Genomic DNA, 6,000 nt, shown 5'->3' with positions numbered 1-6,000 from the left:
CGCCCTCCCACTTTTGCGGCACATGGAGGAGATAAGAGCGCCCTGTCCACTTTTGGATTCATGTCGCTGCCACTGAAACAGAATTTCACACAGCAATGCCTACTGAGGCACCGACGCGTAAAAGCCTATTTAACTGAAAGTACTTCTCAGCCGAATGCACTTGAATGCAACCTACTTAAAATAAAGGTAAATAAGTCGAAGTTGGCACATACGTGAATGATTCATTATGAGGTTCTTAATGGGATTGTATCAGAGCATAAGTTACATTTTACTGTCCTCGTTAAATGAGATGGAGCCTTTGGTGATTTGAAGTGCTGTCACTGCTCAAAAAAACTAAAATCAAGGGAACGCTTAAATCCCACATCAGATCTTGATGAAGGACCTATTCCAAGGTGAAAATCGTCACTGGTGTTCATCGTTTAATTTGTTGAGAACAAAATCAAAGTAAATTAATTAAACCATTGCACTGTCACTGTCATTTGCACCAAAGCAGGTAAAATTGATTAACTGTCACTTGCTTGCACATGCTTCCTATGTAGAAAATTGAATATCCCTGAAGTTTAAATGACACGTGTTATACTGTGACAATTAATTGTTCCCTTCATTTTTATGAGCAGAGTCGATAGTTCAGTCCAGTGGTTCACAACTTAGGCCCTGGGAAAGGTCACAAGATTCATCTGTGGGGTCGCGCGTTCGGTGTAAAACTGCGAAAGTTCTGTCAAACAAAGTGTTATTATTTGGCTTCTTTTACTTCACGTGGACCATCTTTAGTGAAACTGCCAACAGCTCCGACATCTGAAGCGCGACACTGCTTTGCGATGGTTTGTGTACAAAAAAAGTCAGCTTATCAAATCACGTTTGATAAACTTATCATGTTTTGGTAACTAGTAGCAACAGTTGTGAAATAAATGTAGAGTAGTAGAGACATGAAGCTTATGTGCATGTAAGTACATTTTGCAGTTTACTTGAATATTTCCATCTGCGGAAAGCAGTAGTTATGTCTACTTATTGGGTTTACCTTTGTCCCGCCTCTGCTTTCCACAGATTAGTAGGATGAATGATAAACACTAAAAGTTCAACAACATTTATAATCTTTTGCCAAATTGTTTCATGTAGGATGGATAACAAATCCCAGAGTCATTATGAAGATCTCACAAAATGTTCTTCCTTTATCTTTAAGGAGGATACCACAATATTTTTGTGCAACCATGATGTTTTAGTATCAGTTCATGCTGACACACTCATGGCAGTTGTCAGCCACTTAACTTCTTTATTACCAGTGAAGAAAAGACGTAATGTAGCGATCCCTGCCAAGTCAGAATAAAATAAAAAAAGTGTGTGTTTGTGAGAGAGAGAGAGAGAGAGAGAGAGAGAGAGAGTGACCCAGCATCCTACAGAGGAAATTCATTAGCTAAGCCTTAAAAAGTATCTGTTACGGTTTCCTGGATAATTACCATCATTCCTGGGCTATGAAGTATAGGGGAGCGGCACCGCTTATCTCCTCTGCTCACTACAGAGATATGTTTGATCTTACCAGCGCTAGAAACTGCAGATTTATTGCAGCAGTGAGCAAAAACACTAAGACTGACTCTCCTCCTCACTTCTAACGCAACCTGAAGAGCGAAGTCTCTTCTCCGACGGGGGAGCCTCCGACTCTGCTCCCTTTCACATTGGTGCCGGTGATGGTGTGGAGTACGTCTGTTATTGTCGTTGGGGAGCCATGATCCCATCAAGAGGCTCAATTTCAAAACAGTAGACCTAAGAGCAAACTCCACAATATCAGGCCTGCACCCAGAGCACTACAAATGAGTTTGCGGGCCTCTATTCAATCAAGGCTCGCCAAAGGCCTCTTTTCATCACCTGCCTCTGAGAGGAGGAGGCTATTGTAATAATCTACACACCATATACCAAACATAAAACCTCTTCCTGTGAACCAGAACTGCAGAGGGAAACTATGATTAAAGGCCCTGAAAACCTCTCACCATAGGTGCATGAACATAAAGTTAGAGATTCCTGTAATTGTGATAGCTCTTCACACTGGTTTGAAACGGCCGCAGGTCAGTCGGATAAAACACGATCCCTCGTACCAGCACACTAATAAGGATCCAGCAACATTTGACTTGAAAGGTTATGACAGTTGTGGGATTTACTGCTTGTGTTGCCACTTTCTGTCAACACACCCACACAGTCCTGATGGAACAGAGGTGTTGAGTGTTACATCCAATCAAACCTCAAGATATGGTTCTGGGTTTTTCCCTAAAACTTTAGTCGATTGTTGCTTATTACATGCAGCCAATGAGGTAATGTTCTCATCTGCGTGTGTTAGTCTATTAGTCAGCAGGATTACACAAATCTACAAAAAAAGATTTCCAAGAAATAGCTTGGGGTGGTTGGGCATGATCCACGGAAGAACACATTCAATTTTTTAAGCGCATCCAGTAACTCCCCCCCCCCACTTTCTTTAACATGGCGATATAGGGTGTAGCCTTGGGGGAGGTTGGCACTCAGCGCCCTTCGACTTTATGGTGTGGGTGAGAGATACATGAATTGAGGCTACTGTTCTTTATTACTATTTGATACGCGTTTCACAGTCCATTGTGCCAGTTGTGACCAACAAATCTTACGAGCTTCAACCAGCTGTTGTATCTGCAGTGGTTCATGGACTTCAGGAGCCTCCGCATTGCATGTAGATGCCTTCAGCGACGAACAAAGATAATGCGTTGAGGTGATCGCTCGGACACAATGACCCCAAATTACAAACAAATGGAAACTGACATGAATGGATTTTTAGATCTTTCTCTAACATAAACCCCATTCTTGATGACTTTTCAGCCACAGCAAACCAAAGCAGACATATTTTGAGGTATTTCTTTTTTTTTAAAGCATTGACAGAAAAAGAAATGTGATGAAATAAACAAAAAGTGATTGAGTGGGGTATTTTCATTATTCTACTCTGAAAAGACTAGCACAGATTATACCATCAACTGTAATGACCCAGCTGGACCTCTGTGCCGCTGCCATCTTTGATGCAAAGCAATAATCAGCCCTGAGTTTGGCAGTTGTCTCCTTTTTTGTTTTGGCCTCATCTTTCAATGTTCAGTTGATGTTATTTTTAGAGAAAATTCTGCATTTACCTTTCAAACAGCAGATGCCTTTTAAGATTTCTTATACAAAGACGAATTTCTCTCATAGTGGAGACCGAAATCTAATTTCATATCATATGAAGTCTCTCGGTGGTGCAGTTGTTTGCACCGTCGCCTCACAGCAAGCAGGTTCTGGGTTTGAACCCCCTTTCTGTGGGGAGTTTGCATGTTCTCCCCGTGTCTGCAGGGTTTTCTGCAGGAACTACAGTTTCCAGCCATAGTCCAAAGAGATGAAGCTTAGGTTAAGTGCCCGTTGATGTGAATGTGACAGTTATTTGTCTCCACATATCAACCCTGCGACATGTCCACCTCTCGGCCAATGTCAGCTGGAATTGGCTCTAGCCGCTCCGCAACCCTCAAAGGATAAGTAGTATAGAAAATGGATGGACGGACGGATGGAAATTGAGGTACACCATCGTAAGAACATATGATAGATGCATTTTTCTTTTCATGCATAAGTGGCCTTTATTTTCTTTTCTTTGATGTGAGGAACATCTCATACATACACGCTTTGGAACATAAGTGTGGTACCAACTCAAAATTAGGATAATACAATCCAGGGAGGCAGTAAGGGGTATTTCCTTCTGGAGCACATAATTAAAATCAGTGCAGCTGCACCGGGGCCTAATAGTAAAGTAATGCTATGCCTTTAAATGGAGAGGTACTAATGGAAATGTCATCCCCAAAGATGAAGTGGGCAACAGAGGCCATCTGGCCGTCTGATTCATGTCTGCCTTCTGCTCCTGCAACACACTCTCTCTTAGTTGAAAGAACAATGCACAACACCAACAATGGCTGCCTTGCTACAGTAAAATACAACCAGAGGCAAGAGCGATATAGTATCGCACAAGTTTGCATATTAACAACAACAACAAAAGTTTACAAGTTTCTTTCCTATTTTGTTCTGATCCCCTCGGTTTCTTTCACTGATAACTGACGCGTGCTGATCCGCATCAGCCAGGACCACCTGACTCCACACAAAATGCCTACATAGACCGGCAGAGGCGGGGAAACGGCATTCCCCAGCAGGAAATCAATACGGCTTCATATATTTTTTACAGCGCTGTCTAAATGGGATGTTGGACACAACTTTGTCAAGATTTAACGAGACGATCGCCTTCAGAGCTAAAGGGATATAACCGTCCCTGTGATGTGACTCAGTTTCAGCAGGAAAGAGACAGAAGGGGTTGAGTGGGCGCGTTCTGGCTTCCACTGGGTCCCAGATTATGCAGGCCCCATCTGAGCTGGCAATAACACATTCCTTGTCAGTGCCTTTAATCTTAATGCAGTTGGCAGAGGCCTTACGCTTTCTCATGGATTCCAGGAGCTTGTGAGTTCTGGGCAGGATCTCCCACACACGCACCTGGACGGAGAAGAGACAGCCATCGACTTAACAGCACACATCAGGTAACCGACACAGTGGCGCTGCATCCCAGGATACAGAGCTATTTCTATCCCTGCCCTACTTCATCCAAGACCAGACCTATTTTTTTTACTGTATCTGAAATGATATCAGGATGCCACACACACACACACACACACACACACACACACACACACACACACACACACACACACACACACACACACACACACACACACACACACACACACACACACACACACACACACACACACACACACACACACACACACACACACACACACACACACAAAATCATGCATCCTTAACCCTCGATTTGAGTGAGGTACAACTAACCCTCCGCCTCAAAAAAGGCAACAGGGTAAATGGCAGAAACCCCAGGGAGAGCAACAAGTGCAATAGATGTTATAGATAGCTAATAATATGTGAAGCATTTATGAGGAAAGATAATGTCTAACATAAACGGAGATAATAATAATAATAATAATCTGTATGTATGTGGCCCTGTGATAGGCTGGCGACCTGTCCACTGGGTGTTCAAAAATTTTGAAGACAGGGTAGGGGCATATGGATTTGAATAGACAGGCTGCAACTTCAAATGAAGGGTTGTGGCTCCCTCTAGTGGTGAGTTTTGAATGCAACATCAACCATTTCCCTCCCAACGACAGTCAATGAAGAGCAATGAAAAGCATTGAGGGGCGATGCACACACGGTGCTGTATAAACCGCAACTTTAATGATGCTTATTCATCATCAATCGTTCCTTATAATGATAACTGATTGGTTAATCTAAATAAGCTGTATCACGCACGCACGTACACGCCTTCTGTCTATCACAGAATCAGAGACAAATCAAGGTGTAAAATTAAGAAAAAGCCAAGAACCAAATAATTGTAAACACCAAAGTGAGTTACACCTTCCATCATAATAAAGACTTACAGCCAGTTGCAAATACATTATCAGCCCCTGGTAATGAACAAGCACGATGTCTAGTTTACTTTGCGGATATTACTCACACTTGCGATCGATTGTCAAAACGAGATACACAAAATATTATTTATTTATAATATTAATATAATATTTACAACATCCCAGAGTATTACTAACACTATACAAAATGATGGTCATAAGAACATCTGTTAAGTATTAAAATGATTAGTAGGACGTTTTCTGATTTACAGTAGCACTATGAGAGTACAAGCTGAGCCATATTCAATACACTTCAAAGTTTCCACAACAGTACACACAAAGTTCACAATCCCGCCATTGACAGAGAAGAATTTGAGACACGATGTACAGTACATTGAGTTGAACCACACCACAAGTGACCAGGCCTGTTTGTAGCGAAACATATAGGTAAACCTCTATCCGCTCACCAAGGGCTTTTACAGGTAATACTTCTCCGGTTATCGTCTCCTTGTGGTCTCGTGAACACGTCGCATTTCTACAAACTTGAATTTTGGGATCCTCGACC

The sequence above is a fragment of the Scophthalmus maximus genome, chromosome 17 (genome assembly GCF_022379125.1).
Source record: "Scophthalmus maximus strain ysfricsl-2021 chromosome 17, ASM2237912v1, whole genome shotgun sequence".
In the NCBI taxonomy this organism is placed as follows: domain Eukaryota; kingdom Metazoa; phylum Chordata; class Actinopteri; order Pleuronectiformes; family Scophthalmidae; genus Scophthalmus; species Scophthalmus maximus.
Note: the sequence above shows the minus strand (reverse complement) of the source record.